Source organism: Zingiber officinale, chromosome 1A (genome assembly GCF_018446385.1).
Source record: "Zingiber officinale cultivar Zhangliang chromosome 1A, Zo_v1.1, whole genome shotgun sequence".
Taxonomy (NCBI): Eukaryota; Viridiplantae; Streptophyta; class Magnoliopsida; order Zingiberales; family Zingiberaceae; genus Zingiber; species Zingiber officinale.
The window spans coordinates 17,075,112-17,102,943 of record NC_055987.1 but is presented as its reverse complement, the minus strand read 5'-3'; the positions used below and the strand labels follow the sequence as shown (position 1 = coordinate 17,102,943).

At 35.6% G+C, this 27,832-nt stretch overlaps 1 pseudogene; it reads right to left on the bottom strand.

Moving 5' to 3' along the window:
- Positions 1-908: 908 nt before the first annotated feature.
- Positions 909-26,092, bottom strand: LOC121996748 (annotated as a pseudogene).
- Positions 26,093-27,832: the final 1,740 nt, after the last annotated feature.

The window sequence follows — 27,832 nt, the reverse complement described above, 5'->3', positions numbered from 1 at the left end:
CTAGCCCAGTTGGTCCGTTGGGCTTTGCTCGAAGCCATAGGTTTGGGCTTCGATTCCCTAGCCGCGCACTTTCTGTTTTGATTTATTTCCAATGTTCCTAACGATACCTTATATACATTTTATTCCATATATAATTAACAAAACCTTTGCAGACCAGCTGGTTGGTTGGGTTTGGTTAAGACACGGGCTAAGTCCGAGGTCTTGCGTTCAAAACCCGGCTGCAATATTTTCTTTTTCTTTTCTTTTTTTCTTCGTAAAAATACCATTAACAATTACATAAATTATACTGCCTCCTTTAATCTCTAGAAAAGTAAAATATTTTAAGAATAGAACATACTAATGACAATGATGTTGCAAATCAACCGGAAGAGAGCTAAATCACTGCTTGGTACACTCTACACACTAACAGCATGATTCACAAACATAACTGCTACTAGCATTGTAGATCAACATTGTACAACATATGATTACCCAGTATGTAATATTTTTATATTACCAAGATACAGAATATGAAAGAAACAATTGACCAAACCCAAATTCTAAGGTTTTTTTAGTATCAAGAAAAAAAAGGCAACATGCAAGGATGATCTGAACTTAACAACCATATAAAAAGCATAGAGATTTTTCTCTTAGTAAAAGATGGGACTTGATAAGAAGACAATCACAGTCCCAGAATATGCAATCAATGAGTTAAAGATCGATGCAATGAACTTGCAGGATAATCAGAACAATAAGATAAGATGACATTCATAATTGTATTATTATGCCATAACTAAAATCCATGATGAAGCAATGCCAACTGCATCAGATTCTTTCCTACTTTGACAAACACACTCATAATAGCATTAAATAGAAAGTTGACCACAAAAGATTCAACAACGCCTACTTTATACATGAAAATGCATCAATCAATGAACTTGCCACAAATGAAAACAATATGAGGCATGCATGATAGCAAGGATACACTTTCCAGCATCTGAAGGAAGAAGTCTCATTTCAGTGACTTTTGACAATTCCAAATCATCGTTACTTTCTGAATATGAGCTTTCAGACTCTTCATCTTCGTCGCCTATCTTGATCTGATGAAGAATCCAGCAAACAGTACATAAGCAATAAAGCAAAAAACAGCACAGGAGCCATCAGCCAATCTGACTATCCTCAATGGTGTAACTCAAATTTGCTCCTCGAATAATTCAAATCCTTCAGGAAATTATTACTATAAAGGACCATTCTCAGCTAGTAATCACCAACTCAAATAGGCAACCTCAAGCACCAACATGTAGCTATCCAAGAAACAGCTTACCGGTAGCCCCTTAATTCATGCTTAGAAAATTCAAGTCAGAGGCAACAAAAGTTCAAGTTTACCAATCAGTGAGGGAAAATAGCGCATTATCGAGCACCACAATGAATTCTCCAAAAAAACACAGAAAGCTTTCTAATGTTCAAGATAAATAGAAAAGAAAAAAAAGTTACGTTTTGTAATTTTGATCCTTTGTATTCAATAGAAGTTCATGTAGAACCGCCCCAAACTCAGTCATAGATCAAATACCTGAGTATAGATGCAAGGAGAGGGGTAACTCTCCAGGTCGCTTGACACAGCGTGGAGGGACAACGGCAAGAAATCCACCGCATACCCTTTCCCTTTGTCGGCGTCGCTCAGTCAAATCACCCTCCTGCCGGATCTGTTGGTTGCTACTCGGAAAACCTAATGGTTCCACTGTACAAAAATTTTGTACAAAGGTCTGAACCTTTTCCTAGCTACCATATGTTCTTTTAAATTAAACTCAGATCGACTGCGGAACTTAACACGTTTGATCCTAAGTTTAATTTATTTGTTCTTTTAGGTTTAGACTTGAATCTCCTGCGGAACTTAACACGTTCGATCCAAATCACCTAGGTTATTAATTCCATTAATATTAATTTCCAAAATTGGCTTCCAGAACTGCATGGCGAGGCACATGACCTTCTTGGATAGAACAACCACCACCGCCAAGACAAAGCCTTTTAAGGAAAGCTAATATTTAATTTCCTTAAATAACTTTAAGTCAACCAAAAGGAACAATCAAATCACAAAGAAAAGAAAAACAATAGAACACAACATCGAAAACTAATTCGAAATACTAGAATCGAATGTCTCTTGTATTTGTATTTTTACATGGAGATAAAACTAACATGATGCGGAAAACTATATTAGTTATACCTTACTTAGTAGATAATGACCTCTTGATCTTCTACCGTATTCCTCTTCTAATCCCCGACGTTGTGTGGGCAACGATCTTCGAGACGAGAACCACCAAGGCACCTTCTTCTTCCTTCCTTCAAGTTTCGGCCAAATCTTCTAAAGGATGAAGAAACTTTTCACCAACCAAGCTCCAAGGGATGCAAGCTTTCTCTCCTTCTTCCTCAAGCTAGATCCGACCACCTCCTCCAAGCTCCAAGAGATAAAGGATTTCGCCACACAAGAGGAAGAGAGAAAAGGAGAAGAAGGGTCACGACACCAAGGAAGAAAAGAGGAAGAAAATAATAGATCATAGATCAAAGCCTCCTCTACCCCTCTTTTATAATCCTTGGTCTTGAAAAATAAGGAAAATTTAATAAAACTTCCTTAATTCTTTGCCATTGAAAAGAAAATTTATTTAATTAAAACAATTTTCTTCTCATCAATTATAATGGCCGACTATAAACAAAATAAGGAGAGTTTAATTAATTAAAACTTCCTAATTTGTCTCCAAATTTCAATCCCTTCATGATTGGTTAATAAAAAGAAATTTTATAAATTAAAATCTTTCTTTTAAACATGTGGATAAAAGAAAGTTATCTCTAAAATTAAAATCTCTTTAATCTACAAATAAGGAAAGATATCAAATCTTTCTTAATCTCTTGAAACTTATAAAAGAGAATATTTAATTTTTAAACTCTCTTTAAATCATGAACATGGTTAAAAGGAAAGTTTTCTTAAAATTTAAAATCCACCTTTTAATCAACAAATAAGGAAAGATTTCAATTTTAAACTCTCTTTAAACATGTAGATGATTTACAAATAAGGAAAGTTTTACCAAAAAATTAAAACCATCCTTTTAATCTACAAATAAGGAAAGAAATTAATCTCTTCTCTTAATATTTTGTAGAAAGCTATAAAAGGAAAATTTTAATTTTAAACTTTCTAGAACCATGGTATCCACATAAGAAATAATTTTAATAAAATCCTTTTAATATTCTAGTGGTGGCCTAAGCTTGGGACCCAAGCTTGTGGCACCACCACAATTAACTCATCCACTTGGTCTTGGACAGCTTGGGTTCCAAGCTAGCTTGGCCGACCCCTGGGTGGAAGAAGTATGTGGTGGGTATAAATCTCTATACTAGAGGCTACGATAGGGACCAGAGGAGGAATTAGTTTCCGATGAAATTACATCCCGTGTTCATCTTAATTTCATCAATAATAATTCATTCCACTAAAGAACTATTATTGAACTACCAATCCCAAATTACATTTTGGGCTCCTTCTTATGAGTGTATCGCCCTGTTTAAGATAACAATGTCCACTAATTAAGTAAGTTATTGACTCACTTAATTAATATCTAGCTCAAGAGTAGTACCACTCAACTTCATCGTCATGTCGGACTAAGTCCAGAGTTTTTATGACAATCCTTATGAGCTCTCTTGGGGACATTCTCAACCTACTAGGACACAGTTTTCTTCTATAATCAACAACACACACTATAAGTGATATCATTTCCCAACTTATCAGGCTTATTGATTTATCGAACTAAATCTCACCCATTGATAAATTAAAAATAAATATCAAATATATGTGCTTGTTATTATATTAGGATTAAGAGCACACTTCCATAATAACCGAGGTCTTTGTTCCTTTATAAAGTCAAGATAAAAAGAACGACCTCTAATGATACACTCTAAGTGTACTAGTGTAATTATATAGTTAAGATAAACTAATACCTAATTACACTACGACCCCTCTGGTTTTTCCTTTCCATCTTGGTGAGCACATAATGCACTAATATGATCCTCTGTGTGACACTACACACCATGTTATCTACAATATAAATTAATTGAACAACTACATTTATCATAAATGTAGACATTTGACCAATGTGATTCTTATTTCTAGATAAATGTTTATACCAAAAGCTAGACTTTTAATATACATCCTAACAATCTCCCACTTATACTAAAAGACTAAGGTGCTATATCTGCGCCATACATCTGATTCCCAACCCTTCAACATGCCCATCAAAGCTCTTGCCTTAAGGGCCTTAGTGAAAAGATCTATAGGTCATCATCGATGTAATCTAGGTAGCAACAACTTATCCTCGTTTATATGATTTCTGGTGGCTCAGTGTTTACTTTCCTTATAGACTCATGGTTTCTTCGAGTTTGTTCTATTGTACTATTATTACAATAAATTGTAATCTTCGAAAAAATCATATCTAAGTTTATCTTGAGGTTATTGAGTCATTCCTTTTATGACTACCCTTAGGGGCCATATACTCTTCCCTGGTGGAGTCCAAAAAACACATATCACGTAGTTATGACTTTACCTCCTAAAGTAAACACAAAACCCGAGGTTGACTTACTATTGTCCCTATTTGATTAATCCACAGGGACAAAATTAATCCCTTGTAAGCTAGCATATAATCTAGTGCCTCTAAGGTACTTCAATATATGCTTTCTCGATCAATGTCCTTGTCTCAGGTTACTTTGATATTCTCACTAACTATGCCCTTGGCAAAACAGATTTCGATCTCGCATAGCATACATTAGGCTTCCTACGGAAAGCATAAAGAACTACCTTCATTTCTCTATCTCCTTTGATGTCTATGGAGACATTTAGATAAAGTTACTCCATGCTAAAAGGTAGATAACCTTTCTTGAGTTTTGCATGCTTAAACGAGCAAGGATTTTTCGATATATGAAGTTTGGGATAAGTAAAATATTCTTTTCTTGATCCCTTATTACTTTGATCCCAAGAATATATACATTCTCCCAAGTCCTTCATATCGAATTGTTTGGACAACAACCTTACTTCTGACAACATTTTGATATTGCTTCCAAATACCAAAAATGTTATCTACGATAGTACAAGAAATACCACCACGTTTCCATCACACTTTTGTATACTAAGACTTATCCGTTACTAATAAATCCATAGGTGCGATTATTTTGATAAACGGATGTTCCAAGACTGAAAGCTTCGGTCCATAGATGAGCTTGCACACAAGATTCTCTTTGCCTTTGCAATGAACTCTTTTACTTTATATGGATGCTTTCAAGACTTCCATTAAGGAATGCTCTGACATCCACTTGCCAAATAGATAAAAGAATCCAGATAGACTTAAGCATGGAAAGAAAATGTTTTCATCAAGCATTGCTTTGAAAGTTTCCACCTTCCCTTCTATCCATCTTTTCCTATTGTAGACTATTTTTACCCAATGGCTTTTACACCATCCGGTGGTTCTACAAGCTTCCAGATTTTATTAGAATATTCTAATTCTAAATTCATTGCTCTTTGCCAAGATCTTCATCTTTATCTTGGAGTGTTTCATCATATGTCGGATCGACTCATGTTCATTTGGGATCAAGTCCAAAAACTCTCCCAAAACATGAATTTTTAGGTTTGTGACAACCCTCCCACTACGATGAAACTTATCATTTATGATACGTGCGATTCTTATGATATTTCATCTTATAGAGTTGGTACTAGATTAGACATGTCCTTTATAATTTCTTTAAGAACAAATTTACTTAGGCTTATTACATAGTCCTTTTCTAAAAATAGGTTATTGATTCTAATAATGACCTTGATTTTTAAGACTATAAACCTACTTTTGTTTCTTTAGGATAACTCACGAACAAGTGAACTCCTACCAAACTTATCAGCTGTCTCTCTGTTAGACCCAAAGAATATGCTTTAATTGCTGCATTCTTCCGTTAATGTCACGGTGTAGAGTTCTCACTTTATTATGTTCACTGCTTTACATGTATATCCTTAAAATGAATTTGGTAATTAATTCACCTACTTATTTCCATAGAGTCTTATACCTTCTTTCTACTACTACACTCGCATTGGGGTGTTGGATTGAGTCCGCCGATAAGTGACTCTAAATTATCCCAAGAGGTACTTGCCACTCTTACCATAGTGACTTGATACTTTACTTTAACATTTCTCGACCTTTGTACTCTTTGAACTAATCAAGCACTTAGTCTTACGACACATCAAGTAAATGTATTTGTATCTTGAATAGTTGTCTATAAAATAGAAATATTTGATACTAACTCTTGTCATAGGATCACACAAATCGAATGAACCTATTCCAATGTATCTTGCTCCATACCCTTATACTTAAAAGCTTCTTTTCCTTCCAAGTAAGACTCAGAGTTGGAAAGATTTCCCAATGAACCCAAAAGTTCATCACTACCAATGAATCTCCTCAAGTTAATATAACTTAGCCTTAGATGCCAAAGATATATTTGGTTCATTTCGAAGGTTGCTTAAAGTTAGAAGATGTGCTACTAATTTCCATTTGTTGCATCGTAGGAGTTATTGGATTTATAAATTGCCAACCAACGTACCAACGTAAACTTTCCTCTTTCTTAATACTTTGTTATTAATGATTTTTCTTTAGTTTACTGAAAACTAGTTCTTTCTAAACTTGGTACATAAAGACAATTACTTAAAATCCATATTTTATTCTTATCAAAGGATAAACATCATCCCATTGCAATGCTTGTCATTATTATAGCGGTGCTGTATGAGCGGTGTTTTATTTTCATTTAGTTGTCCGGTTTCCACGATCATGAGATGAATGCGACATGATTAATGACAACATATCTACACTCCGTGAGATAACACCACTAAACATGTTTCAACTAATGAATTAAATACACCTATATTGTTCTTAGTTCTAAGAAGACACTACCTTAATATCCAAGTCCTATTTCCAATCATTACAATTGGGACTACTAAGTCTTTTCTATAGTATAACAAAGGAATTGACAAACATTTTAAATCCTAAGAATCACAAAAATATTTGGTCAAGATCAATTCCTTAAATCCCCATGAATTTTGTATGCCACGATAGTGTGGACATATACAAAATCAAAGAAGAGATTTTATCCATTAATTTTATTATCTCGTCAACTTTTACTTTTAATAAAATTAATAGTTGATCTTTTGATCAAATATTTGGTCAAAACTTTTGAATTTAAAATAACATTGATTCGTCAAACAATATTATTTAAATTCACCAACACCAAACTAATACAGTGAATTTTGCATATGGTGGGAAATTAAACATTTGTAAGAGGAGGGTTTACCCATTAATTATCTTGTCAATAAATCTTTATGACAAATAAAATTACCTCAACACCTGAATTTTGTATGCTACGATAGTGTGGACGATACAAAATCAATCATTTGTAAGGGTTTTAATTTTATTATCTTGTCAACTATTTATTTGACAAATTAATAGTTGGTTTTTCTCCACACAAATAATGGCGATGACTCAGTGGGAGGATACTATTAGACGTGCCCTTAAGTGTATACCATTACTTGACACTAAGTCCATTAATAAGATTGTGCCCTTCCGATGGGGAAGATCACACGCCCTTAATTAACTTCCTATAGTCATCCAAATGGAAGTTTAATCTAGTGATCCATAAACAAGCTCATCCGATATGAGAGGGAGGCACTCAGAAGCTTGTTGCATCACTTATAAACCAGATAATGGAGACCAAGGAATTTATTTAAAATAAATCCTCTCCCACTTAGTTATTTAAAATGAGGAATTTTGACTATGCTAGCCTACTTAACATGCATACTAACAAGCACACACAACACAACATAAAAGCAATAAATAGAAAAACTAATTTTCAACTATTATGACTTTTATCTATTGTTGTCGTCAACCCTAGTTGATGCCATCTTTGACAACCGCCACCGGTCTAGTTGTCATCCATCTTGCTCCTTGTTTGCGCCCTGTCCTCAAAGGTTCCACGCCTTGCAAGATTCGATCCGACATAAATAGAATTTTACATTTTTGATCCTATATTCCTCGAAGGAATGTATGTATCTAGATCAAAAATAAAATCTTAATAAAACTAACACCTCCGTGTTTATAATAATACAATTATGACACCATAATAAAATGCCCTTGACATGTCCAAGGGTCCAATCACACACACATATCTATAAGCCATAATAGTTGGATCCTGCATCCACAAAGTTAGCACATCCTACTATTATCCCGCCTTATGATATGTGCATAATTAAACTAATACCAAATACACAAAGGCAAAACCCTAGCTAGCTGATACCAATTGTTGAGTTACTGAAAAACCTAATGGTTCCACTGTACAAAAATTTTACAAGTGTCTGAGAACCTTTCCTAGCTACCATATGTTTTTTTAAATTAAGCTCGAATCGCCATGAACTTAACACGTTTGATCCTAAGTTTAATTTATTTGTTCTTTTAGGTTTAGACTTGAATCTCCTGCGGAACTTAACACGTTCGATCCAAATCACCTAGGTTATTAATTCCATTAATATTAATTTCCAAAATTGGCTTCCAGAACTGCATGGCGAGGCACATGACCTTCTTGGATATGGGAACAACCACCACCGCCAAGACAAAGCCTTTTAAGGAAAGCTAATATTTAATTTCCTTAAATAACTTTAAGTCAACCAAAAGGAACAATCAAATCACAAAGAAAAGAAAAACAATAGAACACAACATCGAAAACTAATTCGAAATACTAGAATCGAATGTCTCTTGTATTTGATATTTTTACATGGAGATAAAACTAACATGATGCGGAAAACTATATTAGTTATACCTTACTTAGTAGATAATGACCTCTTGATCTTCTACCGTATTCCTCTTCTAATCCCGGACGTTGTGTGGGCAACGATCTTCCGAGACGAGAACCACCAAGGCACCTTCTTCTTCCTTCCTTCAAGTTTCGGCCAAGCATATCTTCTAAAGGATGAAGAAACTTTTTCACCAACCAAGCTCCAAGGGATGCAAGCTTTCTCTCCTTCTTCCTCAAGCTAGATCCGACCACCTCCTCCAAGCTCCAAGAGATAAAGGATTTCGGCCACACAAGAGGAAGAGAGAAAAGGAGAAGGGTCGACCACACCAAGGAAGAAAAGAGGGAGAAAATAGAATAGAGTCGTTCGCAATAAAGCCTCCTCTACCCCCTCTTTTATAATCCTTGGTCTTGAAAAATAAGGAAAATTTAATAAAAACTTCCTTAATTCTTTTGCCATTGAAAAAGAAAATTTATTTAATTAAAAACAATTTTCTTCTCATCAATTATAATGGCCGACCATATTAAAGCTACAAATAAGGAGAGTTTTAATTAATTAAAACTTCCTAATTTGTCTCCAGAAATTTATAAAAATTTCTCCAATAATTTTCATCCCTTCATGATTGGTTAATAAAAAAGAAATTTTATAAATTAAAATCTTTCTTTTAAACATGTGGATAAAAAGAAAGTTATCTCTAAAAATTAAAATCTCTTTTAATCTACAAATAAGGAAAGATATCAAATCTTTTCTTAATCTCTTGTAGAAACTTATAAAAGAGAATATTTAATTTTTAAACTCTCTTTTAAATCATGAACATGGTTAAAAAGGAAAGTTTTCTTAAAATTTAAAATCCACCTTTTAATCAACAAATAAGGAAAGATTTCAATTTTTAAACTCTCTTTTAAACATGTAGATGATTTACAAATAAGGAAAGTTTTTACCAAAAAAAAATTAAAACCATCCTTTTAATCTACAAATAAGGAAAGAGATTAATCTCTTCTCTTAATATTTTGTAGAAAGCTATAAAAGGAAAATTTTAATTTTTAAACTTTCTTTAGAACCATGGTATCCACATAAGAAATAATTTTAATAAAAATCCTTTTTAATATTCTAGTGGCTGGCCACCTAAGCTTGGGACCCAAGCTTTGGCCGGCCACCAACTTGGCTCATCCACTTGGTCTTGGCCGACCCTAGCTTGGGTTCCAAGCTAGCTTGGCCGACCCCATTGGATGGGTAAGAAGGTGGGTATGTGGTGGGTATAAATCTCTATATACTAGAGGCTACGATAGGGACCGAGAGGAGGAATTAGTTTTGGTCTCCCGATGAAATTAAGCATCCCGTGTTCGCCCCGAACATACAACTTAATTTCATCAATAATAATTCATTCCACTAAAGAACTATTATTGAACTACCACACCAATCCCAAATTACATTTTGGGCTCCTTCTTATTATGAGTGTATCAGTCTCCCTGTGTTTAAGATAACAAATGTCCACTAATTAAGTAAGTTATTGACAACTCACTTAATTAATATCTAGCTCCAAGAGTAGTACCACTCAACTTCATCGTCATGTCGGACTAAGTCCACCTGCAGAGTTTAACATGACAATCCTTATGAGCTCCTCTTGGGGACATTCTCAACCTAGATTACTAGGACACAGTTTCCTTCTATAATCAACAACACACACTATAAGTGATATCATTTCCCAACTTATCGGGCTTATTGATTTATCGAACTAAATCTCACCCATTGATAAATTAAAGAAATAAATATCAAATATATGTGCTTGTTATTATATTAGGATTAAGAGCACACACTTCCATAATAACTGAGGTCTTTGTTCCTTTATAAAGTCAGTATAAAAAGAAACGACCTCTAATGGTCCTACTCAATACACTCTAAGTGTACTAGTGTAATTATATAGTTAAGATAAACTAATACCTAATTACACTACGACCTTCCAATGGTTTGTTCCTTTCCATCTTGGTCGTGAGCTACTATTTATAATTTACAAGGTACTGATAACATGATCCTCTATGTGTGACACTACACACCATGTTATCTACAATATAAATTAATTGAACAACTACATTTATCATAAATGTAGACATTTGACCAATGTGATTCTTATTTCTAGATAAATGTTTATACCAAAAGCTAGACTTTTAATATACATCCTAACAATCTCCCACTTATACTAAAAGACTAAGCTGCTATATCTGCTGCCATACATCTGATTCCCAACCCTTCAACATGCCCATCAAAAGCTCTTGCCTTAAGGGCCTTAGTGAAAAGATCTATAGGTCATCATCTGATGTAATCTAGGTAGCAACAACTTATCCTCGTTTATATGATTTCTCGTATTGGGTGGTACTTGCGCTCTATTGTGTTTACTTTCCTTATAGACTCATGGTTTCTTCGAGTTTGTTACTGTACCACTATTATTACAATAAATTGTAATAATCTTTGGACAAACCAGAAATCATATCTAAGTTTATCTTGAGGTTATTGAGTCATTCAGCTTTTATGACTACCTTAGAGGTTTGCCATATACTCAGCTTCTATGGTGGAGTCCAAAAAAACACCTATGCTTATCACTCTTCCGTAGTTATGACTTTACCTCCTAAAGTAAACACAAAACCCCGAGGTTGACTTACTATTGTCCCTATTCGACTGGAAGTCAAAATCCGTGCAACCCACAGGGACAAAATTAACTGCCTTGTAAGCTAGCATATAATCTCTAGTGCCTCTAAGGTACTTCAATATATGCTTTACTGCAGTCCAATGTCCTTGTCTAGGGTTACTTTGATATCTGCTAACTATGCCCTTGGCAAAACAGATTTCTGATCTCGTGCATAGCATACATTAGGCTTCCGACAGCCGAAGCATAAAGAACTACCTTCATTTCCTCTATCTCCTTTGATGTCTATGGAGACATTTTTTTAGATAAAGTTACTCCATGCTAAAAAGGTAAGATACCTTTCTTGGAGTTTTGCATGCTTAAAACGAGCAAGGATTTTTTCGATATATGAAGTTTGGGATAAGTAAAATATTCTTTTCTTGCGATCCCTTATTACTTTGATCCCAAGAATATATACATTCTCCCAAGTCCTTCATATCGAATTGTTTGGACAACCATACCCTTACTTCTGACAACATTTTGATATTGCTTCCAAATACCAAAAATGTTATCTACGTATAGTACAAGAAATACCACCACGTTTCCATCACACTTTTTGTATACACAAGACTTATCCGGTTACTAATAAATCCATAGGTCTGGATTATTTTGATAAACCGGATGTTCCAAGACCTTGAAGCTTTGCCTCAGTCCATAGACTGATTGAGCTTGCACACAAGATTCTCTTTGCCCTTTGCAATGAACTCTTCTGGTTACTTTATATGGATGCTTTCTTCAAGACTTCCATTAAGGAATGCTCTATTGACATCCACTTGCCAAATAGATAAAAGAATCCAGATAGACTTAAGCATGGCTACCAGTGAAAATGTTTTCTTTTTCATCAAGCATTGCTTTGAAAGTTTCCACCTTCCTGTCTATCCATCTTTTCCTATTGTAGACCTATTTTTACCCAATGGCTTTTACACCATCTGGTGGTTCTACAAGCTTCCAGATTTTATTAGAATACATATATTCTAATTCTGTATTCATTGCTCTTTGCCAAGATACTGCATCTTTATCTTGGAGTGTTTCATCATATGTCCGGGATCAGACTCATGTTCATTTGGGATCAAGTCCAAAAACTCTCCCAAAACATGAATTTTTTAGGTTTGCTTGACAACCCTCCCACTACGATGAGCCACTGTCTGTGTATCATTTATGATACGTGTTGCAGTTTCTTATGATATTTCATCTTGTACAGTTGGTACTAGATTAGACATGTCCTTTATAATTTCTTTAAGAACAAATTTACTTATGGGCTTGTGGTTTATTACATAGTCCTTTTCTAAAAATAGGTTATTGATTCTAATAATGACCTTCTGATTTTTAAGACTATAAACCTACTTTTGTTTCTTTAGGATAACTCACGAACAAGTGAACTCCTACCAAACTTATCAGTGTCTCTCATGTGCTAGACCACCCAAATCCGAATATGCTTCAGACTAGGCTTACGCCCATTCTGCAATTCTATGGGTGTAAAGAGTTCTGACTTTAGAAGGTATTATGTTCACTTCTGTTTCTAGTGTATATCCTTAAAATGAATTTGGTAATTAATTCACCATAAATCTACTTATTTCCATAAGAGTCTTATACCTTCTTTCTACTACACCATTCTGTTGGGGTGTACTAGGTGCAGTTAGTTGGGATTGAGTCCCGACTTCTGATAAGTGACTCCTAAATTATCCCAAGAGGTACTTGCCACTACGATCTTACCATAGTGACTTGATACTTTTACTTTAACATTTCTCCGCATCAGCCTTGTACTCTTTGAACTAATCAAAGCACTTAGTCTTGCGACACATCAAGTAAATGTATTTGTATCTTGAATAGTTGTCTATAAAATAGACGAAATATTTGATACTAACTCTTGTCATAGGATCACACAAATCAGAATGAACCTATTCCAATGTATCTTTGGCTCCATACCCCTTATACTTAAAAGCTTCTCGGTTATTTTTCCTTCCAAGTAAGACTCGCAGGTTGGAAAGATTTCCACTACCAATGAACCCAAAAGTTCATCAGCTACCAATGAATCCTACTCAAGTTAATATAACTTAGCCTTAGATGCCAAAGATATATTTGGTTCATTTCCGAAGGTTGCTTTCTCTTAAAGTTAGAAGATGTGCTACTAATTTCCATTTGTTGCATCGTAGGAGTTATTGGATTTATAAATTGCCAACCAACGTACCAGAACAGATAACTTTCCTCTTTTTCTTAATAACAACTTTGTTATTAAAAGAGGCAGAATATCAAGTTCTTTGAATAGTTTAGAAACTGAAAACTAGTTCTTTCTAAACTTGGTACATAAAGACAATTACTTAAAATCCATATTTTATTCTTATCAAAGGATAAACATCTCCCATTGCAACAGTTGTCATTTTTATAGCAGTGCTCATATGAACGGTGTTTTTATTTTCATTTAGTTGTCGGGTTTCCTGGAACCCTGCAATGAATTGCGGACATGATTAATGACATCTGTATCTACACTCCAGGTTCTGGTAGATAACACCACTAAACATGTTTCAACTAATGAATTAAATACACCTATATTGTTCTTAGTTCTAAGAAGACAGACTACCTTAATATCCAAGTCCTATTTCCAATCATTACAATTGGGACTACTAAGTCTTTTCTATAGTATAACAGTTAGGGAATTGACAAACATTTTAAATCCTAAGAATCACAAAAATATTTGGTCAAGATCAATTCCTTAAAATCCCCATGAATTTTGTATGCCACGATAGTGTGGACATATACAAAATCAAAGAAGAGATTTTATCCATTAATTTTATTATCTCGTCAACTTTACTTTATGACGAATAAAATTAATAGTTGATCTTTTTTTGATCAAATATTTGGTCAAAACTTTTGAATTTAAAATAACATTGATTCGTCAAACAATATTATTTAAATTCACCAACACCTCAAATACCGTGAATTTTGCATGCCACGATAGTGTGGACATATACAAAATTAAACATTTGTAAGAGGAGGGGTTTACCCATTAATTATCTTGTCAATAAATCTTTATGACAAATAAAATTACCTCAAACACCGTGAATTTTGTATGCTACGATAGTGTGGACGTATACAAAATCAATCATTTGTAAGAGGGGTTTTTAATTTTATTATCTTGTCAACCTATTTATTTGACAAATTAATAGTTGGTTTTCTTCGGTCACACAAATAATGGCAGTGACTCCGATGGGGAGGATACTATTAGACGTGCCTAAGTGTATACCATTACTTGACACTAAGTCCATTAATAAGATTGTGCCCCTTCCGATGGGGAAGATCACACGCTCTTAATTAACTTCCTATAGTCATCCAAAATGGAAGTTTAATCTAGTGATCCATAAACAAGCTCATCCGATATGGAGGAAGGCACTCAGAGCCAACGCGCAAGCTTGTTGCATCACTTATAAACCAGTAATGGAGACCAAGGAATTTATTTAAAAATAAATCCCTCTCCCACTTAGTTATTTAAAATGAGGAATTTTGACTATGCTAGCCTACTTAACATGCATACTAACAAGCACACACAACACAACATAAAAAGCAATAAATAGAAAAACTAATTTTCAACTATTATGACTTTTATCTATTGTTGTCCTCCGTGTGTCGCCAACCCTAGTTGATGCCATCTTTGACAACCGCCACCGGGTCTAGTTGTCGCATCCATCTTGCTCCTTGTTCCGCTGCGCCTCTGGTCCTCAAAAGGTTCCACGCCTTGCAAGATTCGATCCGCGACATAAATAGAATTTTACATTTTTTGATCCTATATTCCTCGAAGGAATGTATATGTATCTAGATCAAAAAATAAAATCTTAATAAAACTAAATACAGCTCCTGCTGTATTTTATAATACAATTATGCACACGCAATAAAATGCCCTTGACATGTCCAAGGGTCCAATCACACACACAATATCTATAAGCCATAATAGTTGGATCCTGCATCCACAAAGTTAGCACATCCTACTATTATCCTGCCTAAATTATGTATGACATGTGCATAATTAAACTAATACCAAATACACAAAGGCAAAACCCTAGCTAGCTCTGATACCAATTGTTAGTTGCTACTCGGAAAACCTAATGGTTCCACTGTACAAAAATTTTGTACAAAGGTCTGAACCTTTTCCTAGCTACCATATGTTCTTTTAAATTAAGCTCAGATCGCCTGCGGAACTTAACACGTTTGATCCTAAGTTTAATTTATTTGTTCTTTTAGGTTTAGACTTGGATCTCCTGCGGAACTTAACACGTTCGATCCAAATCACCTAGGTTATTAATTCCATTAAATATTAATTTCCAAAATTGGCTTCCAGGACTGCATGGCAAGGCACATGGCCTTCTTGGATATGGGAACAACCACCACCGCCTAGACAAAGCCTTTTAAGGAAAGCTAATATTTAATTTCCTTAAATAACTTTAGGTCAACCAAAAGGAACAATCAAATCACAAAGAAAAGAAAAACAAAAGAACACAACATCGAAAACTAATTCGAAATACTAGAATCGCATGCCTCTTGTATTTGGTATTTTTACATGGAGATAAAACTAACATGATGCGGAAAACTATATTAGTTATACCTTACTTAGTAGATAATGACCTCTTGATCTTCTACCGTATTCCTCTTCTAATCCCGGACGTTGTGTGGGCAACGATCTTCCGAGACAAGAACCACCAAGACATCTTCTTCTTCCTTCCTTCAAGTTTCGGCCAAGCATATCTTCTAAAGGATGAAGAACCTTTTTCACCAACCAAGCTCCAAGGGATGCAAGCTTTCTCTCCTTCTTCCTCAAGCTAGATCCGGCCACCTCCTCCAAGCTCCAAGAGATAAAGGATTTCGGCCACACAAGAGGAAGAGAGAAAAGGAGAAGGGTCGGCCACACCAAGGAAGAAAAGAGGGAGAAAATAGAATAGAGTCGTTCGCAATAAAGCCTCCTCTACCCCCTCTTTTATAATCCTTGGTCTTGGAAAATAAGGAAAATTTAATAAAAACTTCCTTAATTCTTTTGCCATTGAAAAAGAAAATTTATTTAATTAAAAACAGTTTTCTTCTCATCAATTATAATGGCCGGCCATATTAAAGCTACGAACAAGGAGAGTTTTAATTAATTAAAACTTCCTAATTTGTCTCCAGAAATTTATAAAAATTTCTCCAATAATTTTCATCCCTTCATGATTGGTTAATAAAAAAGAAATTTTATAAATTAAAATCTTTCTTTTAAACATGTGGATAAAAAGAAAGTTATCTCTAAAAATTAAAATCTCTTTTAATCTACAAATAAGGAAAGATATCAAATCTTTTCTTAATCTCTTGTAGAAACTTATAAAAGAGAATATTTAATTTTTAAACTCTCTTTTAAATCATGAACATGTTTAAAAAGGAAAGTTTTCTTAAAATTTAAAATCCACCTTTTAATCAACAAATAAGGAAATATTTCAATTTTTAAACTCTCTTTTAAACATGTAGATGATTTACAAATAAGGAAAGTTTTTACCAAAAAAAATTAAAACAATCCTTTTAATCTACAAATAAGGAAAGAGATTAATCTCTTCTCTTAATCTTTTATAGAAAGGTATAAAAGGAAATTTTTAATTTTTAAACTTTCTTTAGAACCATGGTATTCACATAAGAAATAATTTTAATAAAAATCCTTTTTAATATTCTAAGTGGCCGACCACCTAAGCTTGGGACCCAAGCTTTGGCCGACCACCAACTTGGCTCATCCATTTGGTCTTGGCCGGCCCTAGCTTGGGTTCCAAGCTAGCAGCTTGGACTCCCATTGGATGGGTAAGAAGTGGGTATGTGGTGAGTATAAATCTCAATATACAAGAGGCTACGATAGGAGAGAGGAGGAAATTGGTTTTCTCCGATGAAATTAAGCATCCAATGTTCTAACACAACTTAACTTAATTTCATCAATAATTCATTAATAAACTATTATTATACTACCGCACCAATCTCAAATTACATTTGGGCTCCTCTTATTATGTGTAGTGTATCCTCCTCCGTGTTTAAGATAACAAATGTCCACTAATTAAGTATTAAGTTGACATAACAATTAATTAATATCTAGCTCCAAGAGTAGTACCACTCAACTTCATCGTCATGTCGGACTAAGTCCACCTGCAGGGTTTAACATGACAATCCTTATGAGCTCCTCTTGGGGACATTCTCAACCTAGATTACTAGGACACAGTTTTCTTCTATAATTAACAACACACACTTTAAGTGATATCATTTTCCAACTTATCGGGCTTATTGATTTATCGAACTAAATCTCACCCATTGATAAATTAAAGAAATAAATATCAAATATATGTGCTTGTTATTATATTAGGATTAAGAGCACACACTTCCATAATAACTGAGGTCTTTGTTCCTTTATAAAGTCAGTATAAAAAGAAACGACCTCTAATGGTCCTACTTAATACACTCTAAGTGTACTAGTGTAATTATATAGTTAAGATAAACTAATACCTGTTGGTGCGGGTAGCACAAACGGTCTAACCCAGGTTTTGATGAATGACAAATAGGTTAAGTTAGTTGTGTTGTTGTCTGACACTTTGATCAAGGCAGAGTGTCCAAATGGGTCACCAGTCGACCGGTGGTCAAGTAGAAGTCCGGGTCAGATGGCCTCACACTTGATGGAAGTCCCAGACAACACCCATAGTTTACAGAAGTCCATGCGACGATCGGTGCAAAATACCGTATCGCCAAGTCCAGCGGGCCTGTCGGCCAATCTAGTGAAGTCAGCCAGCAGTCCAAGCGGTCGCGGGTCGCACCGATGACGAGAAGTCCAGATTGGGTCATCGACCCTGCCGTCCTATGTAAGGGAGAGTAAAGTCACCGAGGCGTTGGATCAGGAGGAATTTGACTAGGCGTCTGGAAGGGGGAGAATATTATCCACAGATCTAAGTCAGACATCGTCAGACGGAAGGAATCGAATCTAAATCAGTGATACCTTGATACCATATTCAAAAAGTGTATTGCGAGGGTTTATTCCTGACAGGAGGTGCCCATGTTCCTGCTCGAGGTCCAAGCGTCGGAGGATCCAGTGGGAGAGGCAAATTTATCTCAGACGACGTTGACACTTGGAGGCGTGGTTGAAAGGTTCGTCGTCGCCGAAGGGACCCAGCGCCTGATCAAGATATATAAAGCAGCTGTGTGAGCTTCAAGATATCGCTCGAGAACTCGAGTCCAATCACCGCCGCTCACTGCCGACAACGCTCACAACGCTCCGACCACTCACTCCGGCTCTTTTTAATTCATTGTTTGTCGGTTAGCTTTGTTTTCTTTCTTTTCATTAGCAATATTTGTTACGTAAATTGTAATTATCGAATAATTGCTAAATTGCCCAGAGTAAGGAGTACAGCACGGCAGTAAGAATCGATCGGCGAGTAAAAATCAACGATGTTCATCTCTTTACTTCTTTACTTTTCCCATGCGTCTTAACTCGAGATTTTTGAATCGATATTCACCCCCTCTATCGAATCTAACGGTCTTACAAGTGGTATCGGAGCTAAGTCTCGCTCGATTTGGTGCAACCACCAATCGGACGGGGGTGAAATCATTTTTTAACAATTCAAAACTGATATTATTATCTTTTTGGAAGATTTTTCTCGTTGCATTTAAAATCTAAATTGGTACAACACCAACTTAGAGTTTCTATTTCTCCCGACTGCTAATCCAAGACGAAGTCTTGGGATTTTGTTTTCCATTAATTTAGTGTGTGCAGGATAAGATGTCTCAACAAGAAGGCTTCAGCACCGTCCTCCCTATTCAACGGGATGACTTTTCGTCATTGGAAGAGGAGAATGGAGGTCTACATGAAGACAGACTACGACACCAATGGATGAGCGTCACAAGGGCTTACAAAATTCCAGTAGACAACTCCGGGAGTAGACCCCGAAGGCTGGACAAATGATATAAAGAAAAGGCATCAATTGAAAACAAAGCCATCAATACTCTACACTGCGGAGAAGAACTGAACTGGGTCGGACCGCATCAAAACGCTTAAGGAGCTTTGGGATAAACTAATCGAGCTGCACGAAGGAACAAGCGACGCGAAGGTAACAAAAAGAGATTTCTGTTAAATAAAATTTTTAATATAAAAATGCAGGAAGGAGAAACGGCAAGTCAGCTCAATATCCTCAACGGTCTCCACGCGATAGGCCACCAAATGGAGAACCGAGACTTAATCAGTACGCTTAAATGCCTTTCCATGAACAATTTGTAGGCATCAATCGTAGATGCCTACAAAATTTCAAAAATTATCTAAATTAAAATTGGATGAACTCTTTTGTGAATTAGAACTTCATGAGCAAACTAACGCCGGGTCGAGAAAGGTGTAGCTTTATTTGCAGGTTCCTCTAAAGAAAAGAAGAACAAGCCGAATCTGAAGAAGATTCCGATCAAGACTCTGAAGACGAAGAACACCTGGTGAACCTGGTAAGGAAAATGTTCACCAGGAAAAAGAGAAGCTTCAGCAAACAGGATCTTCAGAAGATCAGTTCGCCAGCAGACTCAAGAAATGTCACATGTTTCGGATGTAACAAAAAGGGGCACTACAAGAACGAATGCCCAAGATTGAAACTTGACAAACCAAAGTCAACAAAGAAGAAAGCCCTCAAAGCAACATGGGACGATTCCTCCTCAGACGAATCGGAGGGAGAAAGGCAAAAGAACCAAAGTCACCTCGCGCTGATGGCTCGCGAAGCTGAAACGGAAGACGAATCAGAGGAATCGGAAGACGGGTCCGAACTCGAATCGAGCCACGAGTCCGTACTCGTTTCTGAAGGTTCCAAAGAGGTATACCTAAACTTAAATCGTAAATTCTTTAGAATTATCTCGTGTTTGAATAAAAAATTAGTTAAATTGGAAAATAAAAATAAATCGCTTCTTGAGGAAAATCAAAACCTCAAGGAACAATTAAAAAATTCGAATCCAACTCAAGATCGAACACTTGAGGAGGAGAATTTATCATTAAAAAATGAACTTAATAAGTTAAAGGAAATGTTGGAAAAATTCACAACAAGATCTAAAAATTTAGATTTAATTCTAAATAACCAAAAGGCATGCTATAATAAAACCGGACTTGGATATAAGTCAAACTCAAACAAAACCTTTAAATCATTATTAACCCAACACAAAGCAACTAAACAAGCTTGGGTCCCGAAAGCGTGCTTAACCACGCAAGTAGGACTTAATCAATTCTATATACCTAAAGATAAAATACATTATATAAACTTGAATAAATCAGATCAAAAACTAAAATATAAATCTAAATTAAAATCAAAATTCAAAACTCAACAAAATTTAGATTATCACCAAGTTGATTATAACTACAAAAAGAATAACACCCAAAATCTAAATTAATGGCCAATAATCTGTGAGGCTCCGGAATAGCCGCACCTCAAAACTAACCTACCCGACAAAGTAACCCAAAACTCAACTAAGAGTAATTAGGATTAAAAAGAGACCAGTTTAACTTGAAACATCTGGTGAAATTTGATGATGATAGACGTTAGGAAACTTGGGCATGTCTAGAAAGATATGGTTTCGATCTGGCGATTTGGCCAAGTGGGCCAAGCAAAGCTACCATAATCCTAACCGAGTTAGACCAAGATTAGTATACTAAGTTGTGGATAGGACTGGAAACCTCGAAAGGTTGGTTACTTCTAATGATGTCCTTGTGACTCACCAAGCTTTATTTACAGAAGAATGTTAGTGGAAACCAAAGCTACAAGAACTAATTTAACAAACACGAATCAAACTAATCATCTCATAATCTCATAGGATTCCTTTAATAAGATCGTGAGATGAATAAAACTAAAATATTTAATATGTTAATCTTAAATTAATTTTAATTTTAAAACTTAAATTAATTTCAAAATTTCAATTTTAAAACTTAAATTAATTTTATTTTAAAAATTTAATTTAAAATTTAAATTTTTAAAATAAATTAATTTTAAAATTAAATTTTAATTTTTTTAAATTACTTAAATTTTTAATTCAAACTTAAATAATTTTCAAAATTTCAATTAATTAAAATTAAATTAATTAAAATTTTAATTTTAAAAACTTAAATTAATTAATTCAAAACTTCAAAACTTTAATTTTAAAACAAAATGTTAATTTTAAAACTTAAATTAATTTCAAAATGTTAATTTTAAAACTTAAATTAATTTCAAAATTTTAATTTTAAAAACTTAAATTAATTTCAAAATTTTAATTTTAAAACTTAAATTAATTTCAAAATTTTAATTTTAAAACTTAAATTAATTTCAAAATTTTAATTTTAAAACTTAAATTAATTTCAAAATTTTAATTTTAAAACTTAAATTAATTTCAAATTTTTAATTTTAAAACTTAAATTAATTTCAAAATTTTAATTTTAAAACTTAAATTAATTTCAAAATTTTAATTTTAAAACTTAAATTAAATTAATTTTTTCAATTTAATTTTCAATTTTTAATTTAAACTACTAAAATTATTTTAAAACTTATCAAAACCTAAAACCCAAAACCCAAAAAAATTATCTAATCAATCAAAACTTAAGCGGGCATTTCATACCCGGCGCCTGGAGGATGCGAAAGAAGCTCAGGGCCCTAAATCAGGCGACGGAGTCGCCATCGGACTTCTCACTTTTGCAAGGTTCACTTCTAACACTTCCGCACCTCAGTAAAATTTTAACACTAATTTTCTTACGGTGAAGGCTTCAACCGAGGTCGATCTACATTTATCGATGGCTCTCGAAAAAACTTCTTCCCCTATCTGAAATTTTATTTGAAATTATCTTTGCAAACTCTCTTAGAATATTTTTAAAAACAGGAAGAAACGAACAAATACTGGTCCGGACCCTCCAATGCTAGCACTGTTCCCTACTGACGAACTTAGGATTAAGTTTGAGTCCACCATTTATAAGGCCATAAGGACTACATCGATAGATATCTTCTTTCTTAAGGTCATGTTCTAGCTATAGAGCTACTATAACTTAACGAACCTATCGAATGTGTAAATCGATAAACTAAAGCCGCAATTTTGCAATAACCTAGTAAAAGTAGATTTCACCTATACCACTAGGGCAGTGCAAGGCGTGATTATTCACGACTATCCGAAGTTTTTAGCTGTCCATCTACTTGCTCCTTTTTTTGCTATCCTTCCATCTACTTGATCCCTACACATATCTCTCGTCTACGATCTATTCGTATTTTTCAGAGAGATCCCACGGTGACACAGTTTAGGTCGGTAGAATTGAGTCCGTGACTCGCTCTTTATAGGGTTGTAGTCCTTGCTCCTGACTTCGGACATCTCTGATGCGCCCATTCCATTCTTACTTTATGCTGATTCATAGGTTAGACATTGACATTAGCCTACACATCTTCTCCACCATTATCTATTCTCAATTGACGACAGAGTCCATATACCATTTGGTCACGTTGACAACCTATATGTCCTCACGCACATTGATGTCACTAGGGAGACGTTGCCCATATGATCGAGTTCGATGTTATCGAAACTTTTCTCTAGCCGGCATCCACATAGATAGAGATGACGGGACTATGTCTTGGCGGCCAGCCCGATCCAGACGCACGGTGGACGAGTTCATGCTCGCACTATTTCCAGAGGACGGCTCCACCACCACCCCCAGCTCGAGCACCACGACACGCTCCCGCACTCTAGCCGACCGTATGACCGGAATAGAGAGCTATGGCGAGTCTCCAGGAGAGAACTCGACTTTCATCGGGACATGCGCGAGAGGTTGGCCAAGTCACTCGACACATGATGACACTTCTTGATCCTTGGGATCTGGACCACCCCTTCATCATCTCAGTAGCTTGTTCTGTAGCTACACTACTTGTAAAATATTTTGGATTTATCTAGTAGCATTTCAAACTTACATTGAATATGTTCTATCTTAATAGGCTAGAATCTTTCAAAATACTTTCAAAATGATTTTACCAACTTATAGGCTAAAATTGTTTGTTTTCAAAACTTTCCATTCTTAGACTTTAAAAACAGTTTTGGCCTTAGACTAGTTTTGAATCCTTAGAATGCATGTGCCCATAGGTCTAGTTCTTGAGCATCTCACCAACACCTTAGGTTTACCTTGCTTGTGTTTGATAAACATAGAAAGGGTGAGATGCATAGGCCAACTGTCTGGACTTAAGATGCTAATTTCAGTGCATCAACATAAGTCCGGACGTTAAATACAATTCAGATATTAATCGATTAAAGTTCATCGGTCAAGTCAAACACCGACTGGTTGTAATTAACTTAATCTGACTATCTTCTGATAGTTAGTTAGTACCTAATTGGTTAGACAGCTGGTTAAAGTTATGTCAGGTTCAGGGGGAGGAATTAATTAAAAATTTTCCTTTATATAAAATATTTTAAATTTTGTTTGAAAAATGTTCTCTTAAAAATTTCTTAAACCTACTTTTGAAAAATGTACTCTTATAAAACTAAGTTGTTTTTAAGAATTGGGTTTTACTTTTTATTGAAAATTGATTTTGAAAACTTAGTTTTGAAAATTGTGGAAATTAGATTTTTCAAAACTTAAATTTACAAACTAAGCTTCTCAAAAATCAACTTGCTTAAAATTGTGAAAATTTTTTAAATCAACTCAAAATTGTTTCTTTTAAATCACAAACTTTTTATCCATTTTTCTTAGTTTTTGAAAACTCAACTTTTCAAATATTTTAAACAATGGTTTTGAAACTAGTACTTTTGAACTTTAAAATTTTGATTTTTAAAAATTAGATTTAATTATTTTACTCTATCAAGTGTTAAAAATTATGAAAGTTAGATTTTTTCAAACTTAAATCACTGTCAAAACTTAAGTTTTAAATTAAATCGTTTACAAACTTAGTGTTGAAAAATAAAATTTTCAAACTTAGTTTTGGAATTCTGGTTTTTGAAAACTTGTGTTTGAAAATAAAAACTTAGCTAGCTTTCTAAAAGCTAAAAGCTAATGCTTTAAACAAATTTTCAAAAGCTTAAACTCCCCCAAGTCAACTTGACTATTTTTTAACTTGCTGTTAAAAATTATACTTTTATGTTTACCCCTGCTTACTTTTTGATGAATGCCAAAGGGGGAGAAGGGTTAGGTGGTTAAGTTAGCTAAACCAATTTGAAAACACAAACTGGCTTTAAAACCACACAAATGCATGTTGTTTCGTACATATGCTTTCAATAACTTAACCAGGTTGTCTTTTCATCAAAAAGGGGGAGATTGTTGGTGCGGGTAGCACAAACGGTCTAACCTAGGTTTTGATGAATGACAAATAGGTTAAGTTAGTTGTGTTGTTGTCTGACACTTTGATCAAGTGTGCAGGAAAAGTCCAGCTAGGTCGACGGGCTGACCGGATAGCTGGCGAGAAGTCCAGACGACGTCTGGCAAGTAAGTGAGGTAAGTCACTGGAGGGGAGGACTGTGAGGACGCGTTCCAGGAAGGACATTAGGCGTCGATCGGCTTAGATCCATTTCGGATATCTAAGTCGAGATCGTGACTAGATTCCGGTCTTGGAAAGCGGAATCTAAGTCATACTCTTGATGCTAATTTTATTACTTAGCGTATCTGTAACTACAGGGTTTATTTGCCTCGGACTAACCGCGGTAGAAGTGAGGGGGGCGGAAGTCGCTGAAGGGATCCAGAGGCAAATCGTTGACACTTGGAGCATCTGGTTGGGAGTGACACGCCGGAAGGATCCAGCATATAAAAAGAAGACCCGGGCGGAGCTTCAAGATATCGTCTTGAACTAGTCCAATCACTCACGCTCCAACAACGTTCACAAAGCTCCGACGACTCACTCCGGCTCTCTTTTTAATTCATTGTTTGTCGGTTAGCTTTGTTTTCTTTCTTTTCATTAGCAATATTTGTACGTAAATTGTAATTATCCGAATTGCTAGTGAATTGCCCAACGAAAGTACTCAAGGAATACGGGCCTTCGAGTAGGAGTCGTCACAGGCTCCGAACGAAGTAAAAAATCAACAGTGTTCATCTCTTTACTTCTTTACTTTTCCGCTGCGTCTTAACTCGAGATTTTCGAATCGATATTCACCCCCCCCCCTCTATCGAATCTAACGGTCTTACAATACCTAATTACACTACGACCTTCCAATGGTTTGTTCCTTTCCATCTTGGTCGTGAGCTACTATTTATAATTTATAAGGTACTGATAACATGATCCTCTGTGTGTGACACCACACACCATGTTATCTACAATATAAATTAATTGAACAACTACATTTATCATAAATGTAGACATTTGACCAATGTGATTCTTATTTCTAGATAAATGTTTATACCAAAAGCTAGACTTTTAGTATACATCCTAACAGGATCCACTCACATCTGAGAGAAGACAAGAAGCAAGAAACTGAGTGAGTGTGACACTGATACCTTGAGGTGACGTAGAGAGTTCCTGGCGACTCCATGGGTCGGGAACCGAGGGTGATAACGACGCCAGGCTCAACATGCATCAGCCCTCGCCGTCGTCGGATTCCAGCAGGGGCCGCCCATCATCGTCGACGACGCGACCATCGAAATGCAGCAGCCCTAAACCCATAGCAGTAGTATCTTAGGGTTCCCAGGACACAATGCCCCTTTTTAACCTAGCACAGAGAGCTCAAAGGCCTTCTTCAGAAGGCCTCTCCGGTGCTTGGAAAAGGTCACCTGCTGGCTGGCTAGGTTCTCTATCCTCCTCATCTGTGTCTTCCCCCTCACCATGTCGACCGATTAGTTGATAACACACCTGGAGGCAGCGCCGAATCCTACCGCAAGCAGCAAAATCAGCGAGCAAGGAGCTCCGATCAGTCCTGGCCATGCGAGGATTGACAAGGAGGGATCAAATCAAAAGAAGGAGATGAGGAATCGAGGTTACCAGATATGGGATCGAGAAAGAGTGGAGGAGGGCGACTTCTAGCGACCTGACGACGACTCCAAGCCACACAGGCAACCTCTTCTTACCCAAAGGGATTCTCACCCAAAGGGAGGAGTTGGAGGAGATGCGGTGTGGTTGGACGAGAAGCAAGGACGTCCTGTGTTGTTCCTGATCGGGAGAGGAAGGGGCGTCGATCTAGGAAGGGGAAGAGGGAGATGAGGCGACGGTATACGGTGGACACCGCGATATAGGTTTAGGTTTAGAGGGAAGAGTGAAGTGTTGCAAATTTCGGCTAAGTATTGGTGGAAAAATTATATTATTTTATTTTATCATAGACACCGGGTTTTAAAAATCGCTGTTAAAATCGGTGTCTATTAACGAAAAAAGGCGCTCATAGACATCGGCTTAAAAACCTATGTCTATGAGCAAAAATTTGCGCTTATAGACACCGACCTTTGGAAAAATCGGTGTAAAATACTCATAGACATCGATTTTTGCTTAAAACCATTGTTGTTCCACCGATGTCTATGAGGGTTTTTCTTGTAGTGCATTATCCAAGTAGTCTTATCACACGTGGTATGAAACATGTGCCACAATGTTAATCCTCCATCTCTTAGAAGGGCATATGTCAGTTTTCGTTAACATTGTGCAAGTATGAAACTCAGTTTACATATAAGTGTGACCAATCAATGCACAAGAACTTATATATATCATTAAACATCACTATAGTTAAGTCAATACAAACTACGACATGTCATAAAATACACAAATCCATTGACTCTCTATGCCCCATAAAAGAGTCTTTACTAATAGATTTGGTAAAGGGGTCAACAACCATGTTGTGTGTTGAAATATATTTGACGGTCACTTCATTCTTCTCAATGATATTTGGTATCTATGTATTTGGTTCTACTATGAAACTTAGAGTCTCAAGTGTAAGCGATAGCGGCATGATTATCACAATAAATTATTACTGGTCTTCCACTATTCGCTAGAACCGTCAATTTGGGTTGGGCCCGTTGGGTTGATCCTCTCCGTCAAATAATTTAAGTGGGTCGGGTTGAAAATTTATCAACCCATCATCTGACTGGCCTAAATGGATCAGCCCGTGCGGGTCGCGAGTCCAGGCGGACCAACCCGTGGTGGGCTCAGGTTGGCTCGCGAGCTTAACAAAAAAATCAATCAATATTTAAAAATAGATTAGAATTATAAATGAACAATAAATATCAATTCAATGGTTGAGATTTCAACTATTACTGTAACTATAGTAAAACATAAAAGTTAAACCCTATTTCTATTTTCCTATAATCCCACCGCTTGAGATCTCTTCGATTTCATCGAATCACCGCCGCAACATCGCCTACCTTACACAACCGCACTTGCAAAGTTGTAGCTGCAGGCGCACACGTTGTAAGCACCTACCGT